Below are 27,262 nucleotides of genomic sequence, written 5' to 3'. Positions count from 1 at the left end.
CACCCCCTGGGGGGGAAGCGGACCACCTCCCTGCAGGTTTGTGATGCCACCAGGCCCACCCCGTTCAGCTTCTCACCATGCACCCAGGCTTTCCTGGGCTGGGAAATGGCTCTTCCTGAGGGGTCGCCATCTCCTCCTTTGTCCCAAGAGCCCTCCCTCCGTGGCTGCAGCCTCCTTCCTGGGGAAGCCTGGCAAACAGTGACCCACACTCTGGTGTAAAACACACACATCACACCAGGAATGTGGAGTAGCTTTGCAACTCATTTCCACCCTGAGAACGGACCTGAGGCAAGGCCTTTTCGGCGACAGAAGAGGAAAAATGTGCACTCAGAGCTTTCTGGGTTTTTTATACGTTAGTAGACTGTCCAGCTAGGCGAGGAGTCATTCTTTCTCATTAACGTTGCAGACTTGCTCCTTGCCAGGTACACACTTTCAGTTAAAACTAATAAATCTAGCAGTTAATACCATTTAGTGTATTAACCTTGGAAATGTGAGTTCACCCCTGCAGGTCCCAGATTCTCATCGTGAACTGCAGCTAAATCATAGGATTACATAAGAATTACAGTGTCCTGCCTGACGCAGCGTGTGCTCAGTAACCTGGGAAAAAGATCGACTCCGTTCAACACGACATGGAGAGTCGCCCGTGTCCACCAGGTCTTAGTCTCCCCAAGAAAGCTCCAAGGGGTGGGTGTTGTCAAAAACAATCCAAAGAGCTAGCGGCAGTTTGTGGAAGAAATGCAAAGGGATCCACAGCTCACAAATATTGCCACACGTTCTCAAGGCTGTGGCCACAACGCTGTTCAGCACTTGTAAAGGCAAAGGTGTGGAGGCGACTTAGACGCCCACCTGGCGGGACTCTAATGGCTCAGCTGCTCCGTGCAAGGTCACAGAACTCTAAGAAAAATGAGACGAATACACATAAAGACCTGGAAGAACGCTCATACAGGTAATTGGGGTTTTCTTTAAAAAAAAAAAAAAAGTGAGTTGAAAACCAACGCACAGAGCTTCCATGTTGTAAAATACGCATAGGTCATGTGTTTGCATATGCATAGAGACTCGTTTGCATATGCATATGTGGGTGTGGTTTGCATACGAATTCTGGGCTGAACACGATGAACCGCCCATACCGGTTATGCGGGATCAGAGAAAGGGGCTATGGGGAGACCCTCCCTCCATGCGGTAACAGGTGCAGGGGCAACGTTCTCACGTGTCCCAGCTCCTGCGTTCATGCCCATGGTCAAGACAATGGCACATCCCCATCGCCACAAGGATCCCTCCCGTTGCCCACCATAACCACACCTCCTGTCCCCACCTGTCCCTAAATTTCACCACTACCACCCTGTGCTCCCTTTCTGTAATTGTGGCATTTCAAGAATCTTATAAAATGGAATCCTCTGGCACGTGCCCTTTGGGGGTGGCTCTTTTTCACTCAGCCTGGCTCCCTTCTGGTTCATCCACGCTGCTGTGTGTGTCGCTAGACTGTTCCTCTCCGTCGCTGACCGTGGTCCCCTGGCGTGGGCGCACCATTCCGTTCCACCGTTCCCACAGGGAAGGGCATCCGGGCTGTTTCCAGTTTCGGGTGATTACAAACAAAGTTGCCATGAACGGTGAAGCACAGGTGTTTGTGAGAACATACGTCGTCCTTTCTCTGAGATAAATGCCCAGAAGTGCAGCTACTGGCCACGTGGTAGTTTTATGTGTGCACAGGAACCTGCCACGCCGGCTGCCACAGTGGCTCTCCCAGCGTACGTCAGCCAGCAGTGTGTCAGCGGTCCGTCCGGTGTCTCTGCTGGGACTTGGAATTCTTGTCGTTGGTTTTACTACTCATTCCGATAGATGTCTGCTGCTAGCTCAACTGTGGCTTTACGTGCATTTCCCCGGTGGCGAACGGTGTTTGTCTGCCTTCTGCGCGTCCTCCCAGGAAGCCGTCTCTTCCCGTCTTTCCCTCACTTTCTAATTGGACTGGTTTACTGCCATTGCGTGTGCAAGTTCCTTACAGTTTCTAGATCCTAGAATGCTCTAGGTTCTGTGTCATTCGCTAATCTTTTCTCCCAGTCTGTAGATTGTTCACCCTTGTAACAGCAAAATTTTAAAATTTTGGTGACATCCAATGTAACAATTTTCCTTTTATGGATGATGCTTTTGGCATCAAATCTCAGAGCTCTCTGCCCAGTCCTAGATCCTGAAGGTTTTCTCCTATCTTTTTCTAAGTTCTTCTAGTTTTACAGTTTATATTTAGATCTGACAGCCATTCTGAGGTAATCTTTATATAAGATGTGAGGTGTTGATTGAGCCCTTCTGCTTTTCTTTATCATGGGTGGCCAGTTGCTTCACATCTTTGTTGGAAAGGTTATCTTTCCTCGATGAAATTGCTTTTGCACATTTGCCAACACTCAATTCGGCATGCTTGTGGAGGCCTGTTTCTGGGTGTTCTATTCTCTTCCATGGAGTGCTGTTTTTGTCCCTTTAGCAGTGACACACTGTGCCACTCACTGCACCACCTGTGGCCTCAATACTGGACAGACTGGGCCCTTCAGCTTTCTCGTCTTTCGAAGAGTGTTAGCCACAAAAAAAAATTTTTTTTAAAGATTTTATTTATTTATTCGACAGGATAGAGACAGCCAGCGAGAGAGGGAACACAAGCAGGGGGAGTGGGAGAGGAAGAAGCAGGCCCATGGTGGAGGAGCCCGATGTGGGGCTCGACCCCATAATGCCGGGATCACGCCCTGAGCCGAAGGCAGACGCTTAACCGCTGTGCCACCCAGGCGCCCCAGCCACAAAAATTTTGAATAAGCTTGTTTGTATTTACCAAAAACAATCTTTCCAGGGGTTTTGATAGGAATTGCATTAAACTTACAGATCCACCTGGGGAGGATGGAATGAGAGCATCAGGTAATCCCGTGAGGCCCCGGCTGTTGCGGGCAGGGCCGTCCTCCGCACCTGCTCGATGTGACCACTCCCAGCAGGTGCGCCCAGAGCCAGAGCCCATGCTGCCGCCAGGAGGAGGCTTCCTCCCAAGGACTGGCCTGTGAGCTTTCACTCTCCCTTCTGTTCTTCCATATCTTAAGGTGGGTTTTTTGATGTTGTTGTTGTTTGTTTGTTTTTTAACTAAATGTCATTTTGGCTGTGATCAGCAAGATGGTTACCTGAGCAACCCGGCAGCCATCCCCCCAACCTGGAGCCTCTCTTACTTCTCTGGGAGTTTCTCTCCCTTCAAGTTCTTCATTTTGTCTTGCTTGCACTTTCATCAGCCAATGCCGAATGTCCTGTCCTGATCTGCTGACCTAGTTTTCTTACATTTTTTTCAATTTCTGAGTCTGTCTTTCGTGTATTGTCTGTGAGATCGGTCAGGTTTATCTCCCAAAATCCCTATTAAACTTTTCATTTTGCTTATTCTGTTTCCAAAAGGACTTTCTTCTCCTCCTATTGTTTCACGTAGCACCTTTAATGGACACAGTATATTTCATTAGCTTTCCAAAATGTGCGTTTTATTCCCGTACACACAAACGGTCCGGGAGTCCTGAGTGTGCAGCTCCACGGGTGTTCACACAAAGCACACCCATGTGGCCAGCACCCAGAGCATCTGTGTGCCCCCTCCCCACCACATCCTCTGGGGGGACAGCTGTCCTGCCTTCCAAGCCCACTGGTCAGTCTTGACTTTTTAAACCTCATAGACATAGAATCATATAGTTTGCACTCTTCTGTGTTTCTTTCACTCAAAATAGTCTGGGACGTTCACCCATTCTCCTTTTCACTGCCAGTGTTACTCCACTGTATGAAGTGGGTAAGTCCTCCTGTTGATGGGCTTTTCAGGGCTCCCAATTAGGCTGTTATGAATAGAGCTTCTTTAAATCATTTTGCACATGCCTCTCAGTGGACACACGTACACACTTGTGTACCGAGGAGTGGAGTAACTGGGTCATAAGCTCCGAATATGTCAGCTCCGCAGAGCGCTTGAATGAGCCCACGCACCTGCCGGCTCTAAGCGCTCCTGTTCGGTGACGTCTGTGGCCTTCACCAGAGCCGCTGTGCCGTGGTATTTCATTGAGGTTTCTAATTTCATTTCCCTCTGACCAATAAAGTTGAGCAATTTTGTATGTTTACTGGCAATTTAGAGACATTCCTCCTCAAAGTGCCTGTTCGGAGGTGTCAATGATTTCTGCATCTAATTGTCAATCTTCTTCCTGAGTTGTATTTCCTTACGTTCCTCCACCATGAAGATTGTGGAGTCTACACAGTTGTAATTGGTTATTGCTGGTTAGGAAAAAATATTTTGGTATTTTGTAGTCTGGTTTTCACTTCTCCCATCAAATATTAAAAAGGACTCAGAGGTGTCCATGTTGGAATGCTTTTGGGGAGGGGGGAAAGAGCAGCTGCTAAAACCAGAGACTGTACCTATTCCCACTTCCTCCCCTTGGTAACAGAGCCCTCCTCCCAGCACAGTGCTGTCTGGGCCCAGTTTCTCAGCAGGGACCAAATTAGCCTCCCTTGCAGCTGAGCATGGTCCCAGGACAGAACTGGAGCAGAAGTAATGGGGGGCAATTCTCCCACAACACGTCCCCCACAGCTGCTCTATGCCTGTTCCCCTCCTGCCTCAGCCTCCAACCACAACAGGTGGGGTGGAGGGGAGCTGGGGGCACCAGTAAAGCAAGACCTGCATCCTGGGGCCTCATGGGGAAAGGACACCCACTGGGAACCTTCCCATCTGGGGGCTGTGCCCTAAGAGAGAAACACCATTCTGTGGTTTGTGAACCACTGCATTTTGAGGTCTCCTTTTTACAGCAGTTGTGCCTGAGCCCTAACTAGTACAACCTTTTTCTACCACATATGATACTAAGAACTTTATGCACAATAATATTCTATTCCCTTTTCATAGCAATTATATGCTATGTGCCCATTTTTACAGAAACTGAGGCTCAGAATTGTTATTCTCAAAGTCTCAAAATTTATCAGTCAGTCCGAGATTTCAGATTTAAAACACAAGCTTTTCCTACTACACAAGTAGTTTCAAAGCTTTATGTTTTATTTTTTACTTATGATTTTTGTTTCTTATTGGCATAAGCCTTTTTTTTTTCCAAATAAAATTTTATGAGGACTGCTGATACAAAACACATCAAACTAATGAAAGAAAAGCTGTTTGGGTTGAAGTTGGGTGGGGACATTTAGAAACCCACCTGTCTCCCTTCATCTGCAGGTGGCCACCAAGTTCTCCCCACAGACCAGCCCTCCTCTCTAGGAACCAAGGACAGACTCACCAGGAACAGAATTGCAAGGAACTTAGGGCCCACAAACAGGACTCAAGCTACAACTGGCCTTGGTTTTTCACCCTGAGATATTACAAGTCCCCCTGCTAAACACTATGCCCACTCCCCTACTTTCCTACTCAGCAGGTAGGACTGTTTTTCAAACAGAACATCAGACTCATTAGATGAAGCACAGATCTTAAATGTTCTGCTAGGTTCTCACAATAAAATGGAAGTTGCTCAGTACCTCCCGGAGCTCCTCACCTCCAAATGGAGTACAACATATATGAACGTCCTCACGTGGCTCCAACTCTGTGACCAGTTTACAGGTCAAGGATGTAACATTAGTCTATTTGTTTTACTTCAACTTATTTACCCAGCTTCGGAACTATCCTTCTTAATAAGGCTTGGTATTATTAAGACTTGACTATTTCTAACTTTAAACTCGTGTTACAGAATGAAGGGGAACAGTGAGGCACTCAGGCCATTGTGCACAGTCTGAAAGTCATTCCGGAAAGGGTCCAGGTACACTGGGAGCCATGCCAGCAGATCTGGCAAAGGTGCTGTGCCCCTTGGAGGACCCGTGTGAAGGAAAGGCATCCGCTGGGACACGCAGGCTTCAGGATGTTTAGTAATAATCACTAATTCCTTTACAGGGCCTGCCGTACAGAATATTTTCCTAAAAACTCCATCACTTCTATGTTAACACAATAATGAGAAAAGCAAAGTAGTGAAAAAGGAATTCAAAGTTATTGATTTATCTTTTTTCTCCAGAACTGATAAGACCAACCACAGTGATGCCTTAATCTAGAATGAAAAATTGAGTGATTACATGGCAGAGTTCCTGGAGAGGGCTGGCCTCCCGTGCTCTGCAGCCCACCTGAGAGGTTTCCTTTAACGCCCCAAACTGAGCTGCCTCCAGCTGGCCAGCCCTCCTCACGTGTGGGTTTCTGACAGCATGAGGGTTTCATGCGAGAAAGACATGGAGCCTTCTTCAGACTTACTCTATTTTCCTTTGCTCCCCCATTTCCAGGTTGAAATGGCATCCTTTCTGTAATGTTTAATTTTATGTGTCAATTTGACTAGGACCATAGGGTGCCCAGATATTTAGCTAATCAGTATTCTAGGTGTTTCTGGACTGGTGCTTTGGGATGACATTAACTTTGCCTTCCCTAGTGTGGGTGGGCCTCATCCAATCAGCTGAGGGCATGAATAGAACAAAAAATTCCCCTGAGTAAGATGGAATTCTCCAGCAGACAGATGGCCTTTAGATTTTACGTATACCATTGGCTTCCCTGGGTCTCCAGCCTGCTCGGCCCCTATTGTAGATTTGGACTTAGTCTCCATGATCACACGAGTCAATTCTTCATAATAAATAAATTAATTAATGAAGGGAAGAAGGAAGGGAGGGAGGGATGGAGGGAGGGAGGGGTGTTTATATATATCCTATGCAATCTGCTTCTAGGGAGAACTCTAATATACTCCCCTTCACTACAACTTAAACAAAGCAAAGCTACTACTTTGGATCAACTTGCTTGGTTAACTTCCTCCCAAATCTATGAAATGGAACCAAGAGAATCTAAACTCCTTTGACAAGAAATTCTCCTTTTCAGTGAATGAGCATGGGGAGCCAGCCAGAAATGATTTTTTTATTTGTATGCCGTATTTGTGTCTTTGAAAACCCATATTTTTGGCAAAGTTAAGTTTCTGCAGCACATGGTGAGATAGCTTATTATCCCCAGGCATTAGAAGTATTTCCAAGATCACCAACGAACAAGTAGCTTCTGCGAAATGTAACTGCGCTCATTCGTGCTCCCCACAGCAAGAATATTTGGTCCTTGTGGGGTAACACAGTGGCCAGGCTACTTTAAAGGCACAATGAAGATGAGGGAACCGAAGGAAGCTGCTTCAAATGGAGGATGTTTCCAGGCTCAACCATCCACAACCTCATCAGCTCCCTGGGTCCAGATGCAAACTGACAGGCCTGGGGAGATCAATGCAGTCATCACAGCTTCCGTGTGGGGATGCGGCGGTGGTCCTCCCACGCACACGCTCTCGGTGCTCAGAGCACGGAGGATGAAGTGTTTCCCGAGCCCTTGGTCATGAGCCTGCGGGACTCACCGTGCACAAACATTCCTTATGGGCCCCAAGGTCACACGTGCACTCCTACATGGAAATCCCATGCAATCCAATCAGCGTTCATTTCAATATTTGAAGAATGATTTTTGGGGGGCAATGGTTTTTCTGAAAAACCACAAAAGAATAGAAGCATTTTCTTGAGAAAAAGGAATGGATTTCTTTTCTCAAAAAGCTTTCTTGTTTCTCTTAGCTGCCATTTGTCAGTGTATGTATACACCAAAGGTTTGGGTTTGTACGGACCACGTGGGACCTCGGGGGGCCGCGGGCGACTGCTATGCAGGGAATCGGGAATGCACAGGTGCCAGAGTGCTGGCCTATCCAGGCATTTGCACTGGTGCTTCCCAGTTTCCAGGTTTATGACCGGTTTCTGCAGCGTAAACTGCGTGGTCCACCTCAGGGGGTGATGGAGATCACACACTCGGGTGCCCGGCACTGGGTAAGCGCCCACAGTATGGCGGACGATGTGGTTCCTGCCTTCGCCTACCCCCCCATGAGAAGATGCACGGAATTCATAATGAATTATCATATTTTCCCACATCTGTTACTTCTTCTTGCTTGTGCTGATGACATGCCTGTGCTTTAAAAACACAGTGCTACAATGTTTTCCTTCAGTGTATTGAGGCTACTGGCTCATCGGTTTGCAGTTCTCCACAGAAGTATCTCGAGAACAAATAGTAGGAAAGAAGCAGCAGCTTTTGGTGGAAACACTCTTTAAAGCGAGAGTGTCATGCCAGGGTCTCTGCACACGTCCTGTGCTCCTCACTGTACCCCTACGAGGGGACCAACAGCCACGCAGCTCACGTCTGAGGGCACCTTCCCCACCAGCCCTCTTCAATGTCATCACTACGTCCCCGTTGAACGTAGGACTAAAGCACTCTAGGCGTATCTCACATCTGTAGAGAGGAGCGACCGGAGGAAGACAGAAAGTCCTAAATCCATTCACTATCCCTATTCTTCAATCCCACAGCTCATTTTAAGAAAGTATAAACCCCTAAAGAGAAACAAGGGTTTGGTGATATCGTAGCATCACAGAGAAATTCAGCCGCACACCCAGGAAAAGAAGTGCAAGAAATAATGAAACCTCATTTCCCACCCGTTGGACGGGGAGTGCTTAAAAGACCAACCGCTCCCGGGGTTGACAGGGTCCAGGCAAGGCCCAGCCGCAGCCCCCCGGCCGTTGGGGGGTGTGTGTGTGCACAGCAAGGGGAGGCTGCAGCTTGGCAACAAGTGGCAAAACTTTAACAGCCGTCCATTTTGAGTCGCTTCAATCAGACAACTCTGGAAAAAAGTAGAAGTGATTTTCATCGCTACGTCGTGTTACAATAAACTTAAAAATGGGGGAAGTTACATCGGGAAACTATCAACCCCAACACCCATTCCTCACCCCTGAGTTCGAAAGCCTTGAGCGAGCAGCAAGGCCGCATCTGGTCCGGCCCCTCCTGTGTCTCCTGCGCTGGCTGTTAGCCACACTGGCTTTCCTCCGCTCCAGGGAGCCCGCCAGGCTCCTGCCCTCCTCCCACAGCACCGTTTGTGCCGGGAGCGCTCCTACCCCTTCGCATTCCAGGTCCTCGTTAGGCCTGTGCGAGCACCGCCTGACCCCGACCACGGTCGCTCTGGTGTGTCACGGCCTCGTGGCACGTGGCACCGTCCCACAAACCACTCACACACATCCCTTTGTTCTCTGGCCTCTCCGTCTGTATCTGTGTCTCTGTGTCCGTCAAGCCTGCACCAGAACATAGTAGATGCTCAGTAAACACTTGCTGAGCTACTGGCTGACTTACAGAGCTGGCTCCCTCTCTCCCGACTCTCTGCCCGGCTCAGCGCAGCTGCATTTCAAGCAGGAAGAAGATGGTATCGGAAGAGGCTCAGCAAAGACCCCTTGGCCTCCATAGACGCGGTCTACTGGCCATTCCAGCTGTGAAGCTTTACCAGGTAGGTTTTACCTTTCCAGCATCTACAGCGGATAAAGATGAGCAAAGAAAACTGAAAATCGAAACTAACAATTCTATATCCACCTTTCATGTACCCTGCAGAAATAAAAGGGCGTCTATGACTTCAATGCGCTGACGTTCCGGAAAAGGCAAACCCTGGAGCCGGTAGAGAGATCAGTGGTTGCCAGGAGCTAAGGAGAGGGAGGGGTGAGCTGGCGGCGCGCAGGGGATTCTTCGGGCACTGAGTCCACGCTGTATGACACTGTACTGCCAGATGCACATCGTCATACATGTGTCCCAACCCACAGAACGCACAACGCCAAGCGTGACCCCAATGCGAGCCACGAGCCTGGGTGATGATGATGCATCCGTGCAGATCCATCCAGTGTGACAAATGCACCATCTGGTGGGGATGTTGCTGGTGGGTGCTGGGGGTGGGCAGGGGGTATGCGGAAATCCCTGCACCTTCTTCTTAATTTTGCAATAAACTTTAAATTGCTCTAAAAAATATCGTGTTTTTTAAAATGCAAGGACACAAGTACTTACTGAAGCATCATTCATAGTGGTCAAAGTTGGAGCTCAATTAAATGCTTTTTAATGGGGATCAAAATAATTCAGGTTCACGGAAGACCAAGCAGAATATTTTAACACCCGCTTTCAGAACAATGCAGCGCACCCGCCCCTCGGCGCACAGGCAGGCGTGTGGGCACCTGCGCGGTGAGCGCCACCTGCCACGCGCGGTCGCCACGCCTGTGCAGGACGCAGGGATGAGTCTCCGGGGGAACGACCACAGAAGACAAGCAAAAAAGAAAAGGAAAAGTTTGAAAAGCAGCATTATGACATGATCGGTTGATGCACTGATTTAAAAGTGTGTGTGTGTGTGTGTGTGTGTGTGCGTGCGTGTGTGTGTGTGTGTGTTTTTACCTTCCTACCTTGTCTCCCGTGGGGCTTATTAGACAACAGCAAGTCCCACTGTGCTGATTCCTCAGACCCCACCCTCTCTCCCCAAGCTCACAAAACGTGCGCAGACACCGCCTCATAGCTGGACGTCCGGGGACAGTTCTCGAGAAGGTAAAGCGTCTGCAGCGCGAGCCCCCAGTCGCCACTGTGATCTCACCCAAGGAAATTTTCATTTTTCTTCCCAGGGTGTGCTTCTCCTTGGAGAAGCAACTCTGCAAATGTATAAAATTAGCACTGCTTTGTATGCTGAAGAAAAGAGGGTTGCACAGAAAACCGACTCCAGGAAATTAAAAAGCAATGCACTTTGAGAATTAAAGTAGGATGGAAAGCAGCTCTGCCCATGTGCAGACGCCCGGTCGACACAGAGCAAAGGGAGCCACTACCTGAAAAAGGAGGTTTCCAGGGACGGCATTTGCCAGGCGTGCACGAGAAATGCAGTTGTGTGAATGGGAATGGTTAACCTTGCCGTGTCTTATTTATACTCCCATAGATGCAACTCATTGCTTAATTGCCTCCTTTGAAACGTTCTTGGTGGCAAAATGTTCAGGCTGGGGACATACTTTTCTCATCAAGATCCTCACTGATTGTTCCGATTTTTACCTCATTTCAAAGTTACTTTCCTTTAAAGTTTGATTCCAGATCTTCAACTGCATCCAAAAGTGTTTAAATATGCTTAACGTTTCTGTTATTAACTACCCAAACTTGGGGGTGTTTAAAATCGCAGCTGATGATATGGCTTTAAACCCTTACAAGAGAACGGTTGCTTATTTCTGGCTCCCACTTTCCAAAAAGGACAGGCCAGGCTTTGAAGGACGGTTTGCCTGCCCCACCCAGGGCCAGTCCTCAGATTGGTATCCCAGGTTGGGGACCTGCTTGTCAAGGGTCTGGGCAGGCAGTCAAGCAGGAGTCTGCACTCTTCCTACACCCCTTTCTAGGGCCCTCTGGTGTCCTGCTGTATCAGGACAGACACCGAGCTTGAGCTCCACTCTTGGCAAAACGCCCCAGCCCAGAGGTCTCCGCATAGAGACCGGCACCCAGAGGAGGACTGCGGGCTAGCTGGGAGGAGGCTGCCCCCTGGTGGTTAGTCCAGCAGGTCTGGCCCAGCCCGTTTCCACCTTGGCACCCAGAACAACCTGACGGCACGTGACGATGATCCGTGTTCTTGTATTTATCATAACTACCCGTGTCCCCATTAAAGGGTCGGCATCTTGGCCTCTTTGCTCATGGAGGCGTTCTGTGCACTTTCAATACGTCTGGCTCAGAGTGAGTGTTCAGTGAATGTTTGCTGGCTGAATGGCCCGTTGGGACACAAATGAAGTACAACCAGAGATGACCAGCCTAGGGACCGCCCCCTGGCCGGGCAACAATGTCCAGGATGCCCTGTGACCACCTGCAGTCCCACAGGGGCTCATTCTGCAGCCCTGTGCTCCAGGGAGATGCTGGGTCAGTCCTCCCCCCAGAAGCTCCAGTCTGTCGGCCCATCAGTGACCATGAACCCCATTTATTGTGCGCACGACATATTCATTTCCTGGGCTGGAGCACCCCCACCCCCCCCCCAGGCTGGTTCATGACACGGAGACATGAACAAACAATGTGTGAGTTCCCAGGGGCTTCTCTTCTGGGCTTGAGATGAACTGTTGCTGGACGGGCATCAGCTTAAACACTAGAGAGCCACTTAGTTACTCTTGGGTCTTTGCCTGGTTCAAACCCATGGAGGCTTGGGCTATATTTTTGCCATAAGAAGAAAATACCCATTTTTTTCTGACCATTCAGATAACTGACATTTTCCCAAGGGCACCTTTTTTTGGCCTGGCCACACAGATCCCCTGCCTGGGGATCAGGCAGAAGCTGACTCGCCTCCTTTTCCATCTTCTCTCCACTCCAACCCCTTGGGTTACTCTGGGAAACTCCTAGACTCCCACGTGCAAGCTCCAGGTAGAGAGCACTCACACCTTTATCTGCGGAAACTTCGGAAGTGGAACGTGTGGATGAGCCACACATTGCTTATTGCTAAGGAATCTCGGAGGAGCCAACACTCAGATGATGGGGTCTCCCACAGGTTGTCTCCTCCCCACACCTCCTCTTGACACATCATGACTGTCTCTGAGGTCAGCCAACTGCCAGCAGACACGGATCTTCTGTTTTGCAAATCCCATGCCTCGTGCAACCTGGGGAAACTCCCGGAGCAGTCAGTGATGGCGGTTCCACAAAAAGTGGAAAATAGAGCTAGGATAGGATCCAGCAATCCCATTCTGGGTACATATCCACAGGAAATGAAAACAGGATCTAGAAGAGATACTTGCACTCTCATGTTCATTGCAGCATCACTCACAATCCAAGATATGGAAATGACCACGGTTGTTTGCCCACTGAGAAATGAAAAGGTAAAGAAGGCGTGGCCAGTGGACCTGCCAAGTGGGGGGAGCCCCAGGATTTGATCCGGAGGCACAGGGAGCCAGGACTGCCCTCCTCAGCCTTGGTCTCCACTCCAGGCACCAGTCCACATGGTGCTCCTCCCCCTCGTTGTGCTCTTCCCTCACGTGGTGCTCTTCCCCCACGTGGTGCTCTTCCCCCACGTGGTGCTCCTCCCCCACGTGGTGCTCCTCCCCCTCGTGGTGCTCCTCCTCCACGTGGTGCTCCTCCCCCTCGTGGTGCTCCTCTGCCAGGTGGTGCTCCTCTCGCCAGATGATGCTCCTCTCCCTGGTGGTGCTCCTCCCCCACGTGGTGCTCCTCCCCCTAGTGGTACTCCTCCGCCAGGTGGTGCTCCTCTCGCCAGATGATGCTCCTCTGCCACGTGGTGTTCCTCCTCCACGTGGTGCTCCTCCCCCTCGTGGTGTTCCTCCGCCAGGTGGTGCTCCTCCCCCTCGTGGTGCTCCTCCTATGCCCACGTGGGCTCAGGCTCCCTTACACCAGTTCTAGACCTGGACAGGGTCTAGAAGCCGCAGACCAGGACAGGTTCAGGGTTCCAGGCTAGTGGGTCTGTCTCACTCCTGGGGTGTGATGGCCAATCTTATGTGTCACGTGGCCCGGACCACAGGGGCCCAGGTATGTGGTTAAACACAATTCTGGGCGATTCACACCTGAATCTGTATACTGAGTAAAGCAGTGAGGGTGGGGTTCGTCCACAGAGGCCCAGATAGGGCAGAAAGGGCAGTCAGCCCCCCTGTGCCTGACTGCTGAGCGGGGACACGGTCTTCTCCTGCCCCCCGACCACCATGTGCGTCTCTGTGCTCTGGCTCTCGGGGCTTCGGGCTCAGGCTCACACCCACACCCCAGCTCCCAGGTCTCCAGCCTGCCCCCCGCAGGTCAGGGGACTTCCCAGCCTCCTCCACGGTCACGTGAAGCATTCCTACAGTACACACACACACCACATACACGCATACGCATTACACACTACACACCATGTACACACACACACACACACACACACACACACACACCACATACACGCACATACGCATGCCAGGCTGCTCACTCTGTCTGACCCTCCTTCCTGGCCACTCCTGCCCTCTGAGACCCACCACCTCTCCGAGGCTGAGTGCCTGGCCCTGCCATGCCTCCCGCGAACTGCTGAGGTGGGCCTGGGTCTCTCCTCCCCGCACTGAGAATCGATGACAGCTGATGTCCCATACCTCACCTCACCCCGTGTCCTTCGCTGACTATGGGGACTCAAAGCTATTTTGTGTCCGGCGCCTGCTCCCCCCTCCTGGGAAGACCTGGTGGGCAAGGGGACATCTCAGCTCACCGCAATGCTCCGAATGGATGCCTGAGGTTTATCAAGATGTGGAATGAACACTCCATTTTGTTTAGAAGTCCTACAAATGTAAATGCATGCATGAGACCGTAGGAATACAACAGCTCGGAAAAACGACGGGGAAGACATCTGCTACAATGTTATGTTTGGACAGTAAGTTTACAGGTGACTTTTTCATATCCTGCATTATCCAGTCTGGGTACAAGAAACAGGCAGCAGTTTTAGAATCACAGAAAGACATGACACAGAAAGTGTTTGTAACTTTAATTTGTATTCAGAGAAGATCACATTGTATTTGGACACATGACTTTAAGAGAATCTAGCCATGCCATTATCTTCAGTCCACAAAGTTTCAGGGACAGGACAACGACCGTAACAATGTGCCTATGTCCAAATAACGTCGGGGCGGTCAGTATCACAAATAGGTACTTTCCAAAAATATTTCTAAAAACTGGGCTGGGGACCAGGGTGAAAAGAAAATGCGGATCTTTTAGAGAATTCTTTTTCCAAATAAAGGTTTTCCTTTGTAAAAAGTATGTTACAGGAATCTACACCATTTTGAACAGCAGTTCGCTTCTTGATAAGTATGTTCACATATCCCGGGAGAAGAGTTTTGCTTTATAATCAACTCAAAAGGAAATAGCCCAGGAAGAAGGCGGAGCCACGTGGAACCTCCGTGATAATCAGGCAAACGGTGCAGTGATGTGGTCTGGAGTCCTCCCAGCATACACGGCAGGGACGGGACGGGGCGTTGAAATCTGTAAGGGCCCACAACGAGGCCAGTTCTCCCACCTGGGACTCCCCTGGCCATGTGGACAGCCTCGGGGAATGTGTTGAAGCGGGTCTTAGAACTCGGCAAGGCTCCTCGTAGGGCTGGCCCGCTCCGAGTCCGTGCACGCAGCTGCAAGGCCGACCTCTGTCCCGCAAACCACAGCAGCTCCTAGGCACAGATCCTGCAGTGCCCCCTCCCAAGGATTCCGCAGAGTCAAAGCAATTCTCATCGTAACACTAAGAGACTATTTGCCTTTTTCTCTCTACTTCTTTTATGTGTACCATGGAACTCTCCAGAGGTTATAGGATGAGTGATATCACAGCGGACTGAAGGCAGAATGGGAATCTTAACAGTCATTAAATAATCTTAATAGATAGGCATTACAGATATTTCAAAACATTAAACACCATCCTTCTGCTCATCGAATATTTTTAATCTTGGAAAATAAAGTTATTTTTATTAAAAGATGTCATTTATATTAGCATGTAATAGTTTATTATTCTTATTTATAAATAAATTAAGAGTTTTCAATATCTTTAATTTTTAGGATGATAAATATCTACAGCCATAACCCGCATAAACAAAAATCTGTGGGATCCTCAATAATTTTTACCAACAGACAAGAAGCCTGACACCAAACTTCCACGGCAGCTCCCGCGCGGCCCTCACCTGCCAACTCCTGTCATGGGCGCTGGCTACTGCCCACCTTCCCCAGAGGGGTGTGTGTGTAGCTCCCTGATGCGAGGCCCTGATTCCTGTGGGACAAGCATGCCAGGAGGTCAGAGGCAATGAGGATGGACGAGCGTCCCCGTCTGCTCTCGTGGGCTCAGTGTGTGTCCGCTTGTGCCGTCCTTCCTTTGTATCTCCTTCGTGCCAGCCGCACGTCCTGGGAGCTGCAACCCCCAGCCTCGACGTGAAGACGCTGCCTGGGCCGGGGTGACAGCTGTGAGTCCCTGCGACAGCCACCTGTTTGTCAGCCTGTCGGGTCCAGCAGGGCAGCAACCGGGAGCCGGCTGATGGCGGGGCAAAGAGCATGCACAGACACAGGAAGGTTTGGATGGAGCTGGACAGGAAGACAGGACGAGCTCCTCACACTGACATTTTGGCTTCTCCCGTTCGGGCTCCCGATGTCCCCTGTCCCTCCAGAGGCTGCCGTGACCAGAGGGTCGCACACAGGGCCACGCCGTGCAGGAGAGGCGGCAGGCAGGACTCCTTTGAAACCATGGCTCTGGCTGTCAGGCCTGGAAACACATCTGCTGGCAGGTCATGGAAGCTGGTGAAAAAGTACCTATGGCATCATTCTGGGCATTTGTGCAGGACAGACGGCCTCAACAGGGAATAAATCTTCTGAACACGTCTACATTCTACCTTCTGGCCATTCCGTCATTCACTTTCACTTTTGCTTTTCAAGGGTTGGTTGAACTGAGTACCCTCCATGTGACCAACATGGTTCTATGGGCAAATACACACATTTTTCTATTTGAGGAATGTATTAGTTACCTATGGCTGTATAACAAGTTACCCCAGAACGCAGCAGGAAACCAGCAAGCGTTATTAACTCACAAGGTCATCTCTGAGAGTCAGGAGTCTCGGAACGACTCAGCCGAGTCTCTTTGGCTTTGGATTTCTCAAGATTCCAGCAAAGCAGTGACCAGGGCTGCAGTCATCTGAAGGTATGAAGGGCTGCAACATGTACTTCTAGGGAGCAGCCACTTTGAAGTCAGATGGCTGTTGGTCTGGGGCCTCATGAGGTGGGATGCTCCACAGGACGGCTGGTGGCAACAAGGCAGTTGGCTTCCCCAGAGTGAGTGAGCAGGACAGAGACACACTGGGGCCTTCTATGGCCTAATCTCAGGTGGCATGACATCATTCCTGCCACACTCTGGACACACAGGACAATCCAACTGTGAGAGGCTGACACATGGGGCATGAATCCCACAAGGTGGGGCCACTGGGGACCATCATGGAGGCAGCCATCGGGAATCCACCCAGGGAGAGACTGAACCGTGAATACGCAATCCTCAAGCAAAACAATTAGTCTTTATATTTATTCGTTAAATATAATGAAAAAATTGAGACGGCAGCAAGGGCATACTATCGTTTCTATTTTGCAGATAAGGAAAATAAATCAAAAGAGATCTTTGGCTTGCCCAAAGTCACCAGGTAATGGTGCACCAACTGGGTCTAGAACTCTTAGCCATCTGGGTTCCCCGTTTCCCCATCACAGAGTGAGTCAGCAGGAGGCCAGAATGCAGCTCCCCATGGAAAAGGATAAGGAATGGCCAGCAGGCAGTGGATAAAGAAGGGCTTCCGCCATTTGTGGAGAACTCCTACACAAGCCTCCCCAGCGACGTGTAGTGAGTGGTTCTCAAGCCCTGCCCCCTCTCCCTGCCCTGCACGAGGTGTCCTGCAGCTAAAACTAAATGGTACCATTCTTTGCCCCCTCGTATGCATACACAAAGATTGGATAGAATTTTCCCAGTTCTGAGTTTTTATCCTAGATTTTTCCTAAAATCTGCAACCTGGTACCAATTATCCAACAAGAGCTGGCAGAAAAGGAATGAATGAATAGCAAATGAGTGTTAGAAAAACCAGACACAGCAGGACATCCGTGAAATGCCTTGTGGTATTTCGTAATGTGTTTTCACATGTGCTTGAGATTACTTCACGGTATGCAAATACACATTCCTAACTTGCATGTTTCATTAAATGAACTGGTGTTTCTGTGGTTCACCAAGGAGTCCAAGACCATCTGGAGGTCCGCTTCCTGAACAAGATCACACCACTGAAGATGAGACTCATTCCAGCTCACTACATCACCCACCTAATAAAACGCTCATCTTTGGCTTCCATGAACATAGAAATTTAAAACATTCTTCCCCAGAAGGGTACAGATTGGGGGACTGTCTGCCTAGTAGCCCCCAGCCTGCTTAATTTTCTAGGACCACAGAGCTCTCCTCCCAGTGAGGCACCCAAGGAGAGTCCTCCTGCCACCTGGTATTGTGCTGCCTTCTGTCTGACAATGTCATGGGCAAGTCTGTCATCAGCAACCCTGAGAGGCTGTCAGCTCCTCCAAGGTGGAAATCCTGCATCCTTAGCTCTGCACAACACCTGACGCAGGGTATCTGGGCGTGGAAAGGCGGCTCATAATCACCTGTTAAAATAACGACTGGTTCAGAAGTCTCTGAAGGCCTGATCCTGTTCCCCATGCTTTGTCATTAAAGCCCTCTCAGTCAGGATTCCGCAAGACAATTAGCCCACTGACACGTGATCTGAAGGACTGTTTTTCAGTTTTCCCAAAGATGTTCCATAGCTAATGCCACTGTAGGAGGAAAGGAGAGGAGACAAGCTAATATTTTCTTTTTTTTTTTTTTTAGAGAAAGAGAGAGCATGGGGGGGGCAGAGATGGGCAGAGGGAGAGAGAGAATCTTAAGCAGGCTCCACGCAACACAGAGCCCAATGTGGGGCTCGAGCTCATGACTCTGACATCCGAGCTGAAATGAAGAGTTGAGCTCTTAACGGACTGAGTCACCCAGCACCCCAAGATAAGCTAATTTATGACGTATATTGGTTGCCTTAGGGCAGTGGGCTTTATTCTAGCAGGCATCCTTGTCAGGAAGGACCCACTGAGGTTTCCCAGCTAACCTGGCTTGTGGTTTGAGCACACAGGGTGGGCGGGGTCCTCAGCTCTGCCTGAGAAGGAACGTGGAGCCACGCTCCAGCTCCCTCAGTGAGCACAAAACCTAAACTCCACAAGCACAGAAAGTGGACCCATGCTTGCCAGACACTAGGGGCAAGGGGCAGGGAGGACTGCACACGGCCACAAGGGACCCTTCTGAGGCGCTGGAAATGTTCTAAAATTGGATAATAGTGGTGATGGTTGCACAACTCTATAAATACACTAAAAATCACTGGGACCATATACTTAAAACAAGTGAAATTTTACGGTATGTGAATTTTATCTCACAAAAGCATTGTAAAAAAGAATCTATTTACGCATACACATCTACTGCAGAGACACTAAGCAGACAGATGTGAAAGGAAAGAGCTCAGGATGGAGGGAACTGCAGGCTGACTTAGAGCCGGAGTCACACCATTGCCAAAAACAAAGATGGTGAGCACAGCCACGTAGTAGTAGAGATTTTTTAATGTTCCCACTCCAGTGGTTTCCTCACCACATCCTATAAATGTGCTCAATTAAAAAAAAAACCCTCCCTCAAAACCACCCCCCCTCCAGGCACCACATACCTACTTCCAGTCACAGCCAAGCTTCTCAAATGTCTCTATTTTCGATTCCTGCGGATCCATGCATTCATTATGCAACAAGTATGTAGCAAACCTCTATCCTGTGACCAAAAGTTTGCTCAGCACGTAGGTAAATGAAATACAGAACTTACTTACTCTTAAGAAACTCACTCATGAGTGATGAGAGCAAAAATTGTCCGAGTAAGGGACTCCAAAAATCCACATCTGCATAAAAATCAATGAAACAAAACAAACAAACAAAAACCAGGCAGAATAAACTCCTTTGGAACTCTGGAATCTACACAAAACCATGGGGGGCACTTACTGCAGAAAAATGCTGGAGTACCCATAAGCAGCATTTCCACTTACCTAGCCCATCCCCCACGACCTCAGTGAGGGTTAGCCTTTAAAGTAACAGGTCTTCATCGCTGGGTCAGGCACCAGAGGGGGCACAATGGACCTTATTTGCAAAGAATTGCTATTATTTGATCTGTCTGGAGGTTCCCTGGAAGACATGCTCGAAAGGCTTGGATTTCTGGCCTCACGATAAAACTGCTATCTGGGGGCCATTTGTTGAAAACTTTTCCAGGCAAATGTTTTAGTCACTGATGCGTGAGGTGGTGGAAAACAGATCACAACAGATTGGCCAAAAGGTGGAGGTAGAAAGACTAGGGCATGAGGAGCTCTGGGGAATAAGGGCTTGAAAAGCCCCCACATATTTCTGGGAATCTAGAAGGCCACAGGCATGCCCAGGGCTGTGTAAAGGGTCAGGAGAGACCATAAGCTCTCACCTGTGGGTGACCTTGAGGCTCTGTGAAAGCTAAGTGAAGGTACAGTTGTGAACTGTCTCATTGATTGTTGAAGTTATGCCCCAACACAGAGCCCCTCAGCAGAGAATGGAGGGTTTTTTGTCCCAGTCATTTGAAGAATCTCTGCTGAATGATTAGCTGACCACTGAGCTAATGGAACAGAGACTCCAGCAGCCATACCTGACAAAGAACACAGACTTCACAAAATTAGTTTAGAAAAGTCACTAAACAAAAAACCGCTATTACAACAAGAAGCAAAAACAACAAGCCCTGGGGAAGGGGGAGAATCCAATGCTGTCCCATTATAATACACAAAATGTAAAGTTACGAGGCGTGCCAAGGAACAAGAAAGCATAGCCCATACACATAGGGACAAGAATCAGTAAGAACTCACTGAAAAAGTCCGGATGTTGGACTTACTATGAACAGCATAAAGTCAACTAGTTTAAATATGCTCGAAGGATAAAGGAAACAATGTGTGAAAAAACCAGAGTATGGAAAGGATGGCCCATCAAATAGAGATTATCAATAAAGAGAAAGAGATTATAAAAAGAAACCAACCAGAAATTCTGGAGCTAAAATTAGTACAATAACTAAAATGGGAGATTCAATAAAATTGTTCAATAGCATATTTGAACAGGCAAAAGAAAGAATCCATGAATTTGAAGATAAGACAATTCAGGTTATCCAATCTGAAGAATAGAAAAGACAAAAGAATATATTACAAATTAACAAAACCTCAGATATTTGGGGGACACCATCAAGCGCACCAACATATGTCTACTGAGACTCCTAGAAGGAGAGGAGAGAGAGACAGGTAGAACATTTACTGGGAGAAATAATGGCTGCAAATTTCCCAAATTTGATGAAAGACATGGATCTACCAACCACGGAGTGCAACAAAATCTAAACAGGATAAATTAAAAGACAGCCGCACCAGATATATCATAATTCAGCTACTGAAAGCCAGAGACAGAGAATCATAAAGCACGATAGAACTGACTCATCACATATAAAGCATCCTCAATAAGGTCAACAGCTGATTTACCATCAAAAAGCAGAAAGATCAGGGGCGCCTGGGTGGCGCAGTCGTTAAGCGTGTGCCTTCGGCTCAGGGCGTGATCCCAGCGTCCTGGGATCGAGCCCCACATCGGGGTCCTCCGCTGGGAGCCTGCTTCTTCCTCTCCCACTCCCCCTGCTTGTGTTCCCTCTCTCGCTGGCTGTCTATCTCTGTCAAATAAATAAATAAAATCTTTAAAAAAAAAAAAAGCAGAAAGATCAGAAGATAGTGAGACGATGTACTCGAAGTACTGAAATTTAAAAACTGAAGAGCAAGAATTCTGTATCCAGCGAACCTATCCTTCAGAAGTACAGGAGAAGATTTCTGGTTTCTGATGCAGCATATAAGGAACCTGGAAGCCATCACTCCTATCTTCACAAAAAGAAACTGAAAATCAACTAGTCTTAGGCCCATCAGAGAATTGAGGTCATAGGGCAAAGCACTGCTCAAAAAATCGGAGATGGGCAGGGGCCATGCCAGGTTCTTACAGTAGAGATAGAAAAATCACCTCATGCTTATGGCAGGGTGAAGGGAAAGTAACAATTCTGAAATACACCCAGAGCACCTGTTCTTCTTTTAAAATTTTTAATTTAAATTCAATTTAGTTAACATATAGTGTATTATTAGTTTCAGGGGTAGAATTTAGGGATTCATCAGTTGCACATGACACCCAGTGCTCATTACATCATGTGCCCTCCTTAATGTCCCTCATCCAGTTACCCCATCCCCCCCACCTCCCTTCCAGCAACCCTCAGTCTGTTTCCTAGAGTTAAGAGTCTCTTATGGTTTGTCTCCCTCTCTGTTTTTATCTTATTTTATTTTTGCTTCCCTTCCCTTATAATCTGTTTTATTTCTTAAATTCCACATATGAGTGATATCACATGGTATTTGTCTTTCTCTAACTCATTTCACTTAGCATAATGCCCTCTAGTTACATCCATGTCATTGCAAATTGTTAAGATTTCATTCGTTTGATGGATGAATAATATTCCATTGTATATATACACCACATATTCATTATCCATTCATCTGTCGATGGACATCTGGGCTCTTTCCATACTGTGGCTATTGTGGACATCAGAGCCCTTGTTGTTTACATAGCCTGCCCTCAAGAGAAACTATTTCATCAGAGCCTAACTGATGGGATTTTCCAAAGCCTACCACCTGGGGGAAAGAAAACACACCACCACAGCCACCTCTAGCATTCCGCAGAGGAAGGGGAATACCTCGATCCAGCTCCTTCTAGCCTGTTTCATCTATGGGGGTAAAAACCCAAGGAACACTTGTAGAGGTCATGGCCCCCCGGGGGGGGTCACTAAAAGAGGTCTAATCATAGGATTATAAAATGTTTCTCTTATATAATAACTGAGGAATACAAGGGAAAGAATACATCTTTCAGGTTTTATTTAAAAAGAGTCTCTACGGAAATCCAAACACACAGGAGAGAGGAACACCCACAGCCAATGCAACCAGTAGGCGTAGCCTGACTCCTAGTTAAATAAACGTAAAGCTGCACACTAAACACCCATTTACCTCAGTTCCTTTCACCCAGTACAACATGTCCAGCTTTCAGCAAAAAATCACAAGGCATGTGACGGAACAAAACACATTTTAAACAAACAAAGCAAGCATCAGAACCAGACTCAGATGTGGAAGAGATGTCGCAACTATCAGACGGAGAGTTTAAAACCATGATTAGTATGTGTAAAACTCTCATGAAAAAGGTGAACAATGTTCAAGAAACGATGGCAATGAAAGCAGAGAGATGAAAACTGTAAGAGTTATCTTAAACAGCAGAAATCAAAATAACGCTGTAACGAAAGTTAATGCCTTTGATTAGTGATCAATAGACCAGAGTGGCTAATGAAGGAGGAGACAGTAATAAACTTGAAACAATGCCAAGAGAAATTCCAAAACTAAAATGCAAAGAGAAAAAAATAATAACAAGGATGGAACAGGCTATCCAAGATCTGTGGGACGATTACAAAAGGTATCCCATGCCAATGATGGGAATGCCAGAAGATAGGAAACAGGGAAAGAAATGGAAGAACAGAAAATAATACAGAAACCATGGTGACTGAGAATTTTCCAAAATTAAGCATAGACAGCAAACCACAAATCCAGACAGCTGAGAGAGCATCAAGCAGCATATATATACCTTAAAAATCTATGCCTAGGCATATCATATTCAAACTGCAGAAAATCAGAGACAAAGAAAAAAATCTTGGAAAAAGCCAGAGGAAGAAGTGGAGGGAACACCTTACATGTAGAAAAGCAAGAAAAATAATTATACAGGACTATTCTTCAGAAATCATGCAAGCAAGAGAGTGGAGTAAAATATTTAAGATGTTAAAAAAAAAAAAACACCAACCTAGAATTCTGTATTCAGCAAAATTATCCTTCAAATATGAAGGTGAAATAAGGATCTCTCCAGACAAACAAAACTGGAGGGAATTTGGCACCAAGAGACCTGCAGTGCAAGAGGCATTAAAAGATGATCATCAGGGGCGCCGGGGTGGCTCAGTCATTAAGCATCTGCTTCGGCTCAGGTCATGATCCCAGGGTCCTGGGATGGAGCCCCACATCGGGCTCCCTGCTCAGCGGGGGCCTGCTTCTCCCTCTCCCACTCCCCCTGCTGGTGTTCCCTCTCTCACTATGTCTCTCTCTGTCCAATAAGTAAATAAAATCTTTAAAAAAAAAAAAAAAGATGATCATCAAAAAGGAAAAATATAGCTCAGAAGCTCAGGTCTAGATAAAGAAAGGAAGAGTGTTAGAGAAAGAATAAATGAAGGTAAAAATAAAATATTTTCTTTTTCTTATTCTTAATCGACATAAGAGAGAACAGTTGTTCAAAATAATAATAGCAACAATAAACTTGGGGACTGTAGTTTACCACTCGGTGAAATGAGTGGCCACAATGTTATAAAGGATGGGAGGGGAAGTGGGAATACTCTGTGTAAGGTATTTGAAGTACTCATGAAATGGCACAGTGTTATTCAAGAGCCAACTTGGATTAGTTATAAATGCACATTGCAAACTCAAGGGTAACCACTAAGAAAAGTAATAAAAGAAGTATAATTGATATGCTAAGAGAGAAGGAAAATTAATATAAGCAAATGTTTCAATAAAACCAGAGAATGTAGGGGTGCCTGGGTGGCCCAGTCGGTTGAGTGGTAGGCTATTGATTTCTGCTTAGGTCATGATCTCAGGATCCTGGGAGCGAGCCCCACATCAGCTTCCACACTTAGCAGGGAGTCTGCTTGAGGATTCTTTTCTTTCTCTCTCCCTCTGCCCCACCCCCCACTCCCATGCATTCTCTCTCTCTCTAAAATAAATTAATCTTAAAAAAAAAAAAACAGAGAATGCAGAAAGAGTGGAAGACAAAGAAACAAAGAACAAAAGCAACAAATGAAAACAGAAACAAATATGGCCAATGTTAATAAAACTATATAAATTGCCCTTTTAAACATCCATGATCAAATATACCAAATAAAGTACTGTCAGAACGGACTTTAAAAATAAGACCCCCCCAAAAAAAAATAATAAAAAAAAAAGACCCAACTACATGATGTCTACAAGAAACCCACTCTAAACACAAAGATACAGATCAAATAAAAGTGGGGGGGGGGGGCTGGGGTGCCTGGGTGGCTCAGTCTGTTAAGTGCCACACTCTTGATTTCAGCTCAGTTCATGATCTTAGGGTTGTGAAAGTGAGCCCCATGTGGGACTTAAGATTCTCTCTCTCCCTCTGCCTCACCCCTTCCCTGCTCAAACTCTTTCTCGCAAAAATTAAATAAATAAATAAATAAATAAATAAATAAATAAAAAAAGTGAAGGGCTGGATTAAGATAAACCAGGCTAACACTCATCAAAAGAAAGTTGGAGTAGGAGTAGCAGGCGCTGGGGTGGCTCAGTCAGTGAAGCTTCTGCCTTCAGCTCAGGTCATGATCCCAGGGTTCTGGGATCCAGACCTGCATCAGGTTCCCTGCTCAGCAGGGAGTCTGCTTCTCTCTCTCCCTCTGCTACTCCCCCCTGCTTATGTTCACTCTCTCTCTATCAAATAAATAAATAAAATCTTTAAAAAAAAAAAAAAGAAAAAAGGTGGAGTAGCAATATTAATTTCAGACAAAGCAGATGTCAGCACAAGTAAAATTATCAGGATAAAGAAGGGCATTCATTATATGATGATACAGTGGTCAGTTCTCCAAGAAGACACAATAATCTTTAATGTAATTATACCTAAAAACAGAGAGTCAAAATACATGAAACAAAAATTAATAGAACTAAAAGGAGAAATGAATGAGTCCACTATCCCTGTTGGAGATGCCAGCATGCCACCATCAGTAACGGACACATCCAACGTGCAGAAAATCGATAAGGACACAGCTGAACTGAACAACACCATCAATCAACTGGATCTAATTGACATTTAAAGAATACTTTACCAACAACAGCATAATTGACATCCTTCTCAGGCTCAAACAGAACATGCACCAAGATAGACCACATTCTGAGTCATAAAACACATCATATGTTTGCTCCCTGACCACAATGGGATGAACTAGAAATCAGTAACAGAAGGGTAGGTAGAAAATCCCCAAATCCTCAGTGACAAAAAAAATACACTACTAAATGGCAAATGGGTCAGAGAATTCTTAAGAGAAAATGTTTTCATATTTTCAACTAAATTAAATATAACTTATCACAATTTGCAGGTTGCAGGGAAAATAGTGTTTGGAGGAAAATTCATATTGTTGAAAGCTACACTAGAAAAGGAGAAAGATCTAAATCAATCATCTAAGCTTCCACCTTAGAAAACTGGAAAGAGAAGAGAAAATTAAACCTGAAGTAATAAGAAGGAAAGAAATTACAAAATTAGAGCAGAAAGTTATAAAATTGGACAGAGGCAATCAATAAAGAAAATCAACAAAACCAAAAGCTGGTTCTTTGAAAAGATCAATAGAATTGACAAACCTCTAGCCAAGTTACTAAAAAAAAAAAAAAAACACCACAAATTACTATTATCGGAAATAAAAGAAGGGCCATCACTACAGATCCCATGGACATGAAAAGGAAAACAAAGGAATAGCATGAACAACTCTCCAGCCCTAAATTTAATATCTTATATAAAAGGATCAAATTCCTTGGGGCGCCTGGGTGGCACAGCGGTTAAGCGTCTGCCTTCGGCTCAGGGCGTGATCCCGGCGTTATGGGATCGAGCCCCACATCAGGCTCCTCCGCTATAAGCCTGCTTCTTCCTCTCCCACTCCCCCTGCTTGTGTTCCCTCTCTCGCTGGCTGTCTCTATCTGTGTTAAATAAATAAATAAAATCTTTAAAAAAAAAATTCCTTAAAAGGCACAATTCACGAAACTCACAGAGTCTGGAAACCAATCTCTACCATATTACAGAGAAATGGAACCCAACCACATGCCTAGGCACCAAGAGTACTGTGTTAGATCAGCCTGCACATGGACTGAAGCTGACCTTTGACTCATCTGGCTCACCTAACCCTGGGAGGGGGGGATGCTAAGTTTGAGGCAGGAGACAGGCAGAAACAAATCAATCTGGACTACCACATCACCAGGCCTTCAATTCAGGGTGCTCTGTGCTGAGTTACTGGGGCTGACTGACTGGTCAGCAGATGAGTTTTGAGACCACAAATTCCCAAGTGACCCAGACCAAATTTGCAGTTGGCTACAAGACTGATGAATTCCAGGCTTGCATCAATGTCAATGACAGGACAGAGTTCAGCAGCTCCTTTTGCCAGAAGGTGAACAGGAAGCTAGAAACCTATGTCAATCTCAACTGGACAGCAGGAAATGGTAACACTCACTCTGGAATAGCAGCCAAGTATCAGATCGACCCTGATCCCAGCCTCTTGGCCAAAGGGAATGATTCCAGCCTGATAGGTCTAGGGTATATTCAGATCCTAAAGCCAGGTATCAAACTGATGCTGTCAGCTCTGCCAGGGAGCAAAACTGTCAATGCCGGTGGACAGCAGCCTGGTCTGGAACTGGAATTTCAAGCATAAATGAATACCAGACAGTTGTTCAGTTCAAAACTATTTTGCAGCATAGCTAACTTTGGAACTTAATGTATCTTTTAATATTGTATGTTCAGGATGCAATTTTGCTGAACATCATGTTAGACCTCCAGGTTAAAGATGATTTAGCTTGAAGGTTACAAATGTACGTAAGAATCCAATTCCAAAAACATCCTTTCACCTGTAGTCTTGCGGGGAACTTGGTGGCCACTCTAAAGAGCTCAGGGGTTTTTTTTTTGTTAGAGAAATGGCTGCCAGTGTAAGCTGATAACACGTAGGCACTTTGTAAATCCATATTGAATAAA

At 46.9% G+C, this 27,262-nt stretch overlaps 1 pseudogene; it reads left to right on the top strand.

The window, feature by feature from the left end:
- The first annotated feature begins 12,777 nt into the window (after positions 1 to 12,777).
- On the top strand, positions 12,778 to 26,945 carry LOC113270243 (voltage-dependent anion-selective channel protein 1-like; annotated as a pseudogene).
- The last annotated feature ends 317 nt before the right edge of the window (positions 26,946 to 27,262 follow it).

The sequence above is a fragment of the Ursus arctos genome, unplaced genomic scaffold (genome assembly GCF_023065955.2).
Source record: "Ursus arctos isolate Adak ecotype North America unplaced genomic scaffold, UrsArc2.0 scaffold_33, whole genome shotgun sequence".
Classification (NCBI taxonomy): Eukaryota; Metazoa; Chordata; class Mammalia; order Carnivora; family Ursidae; genus Ursus; species Ursus arctos.
This window is presented reverse-complemented; position numbering and strand designations above follow the sequence as displayed.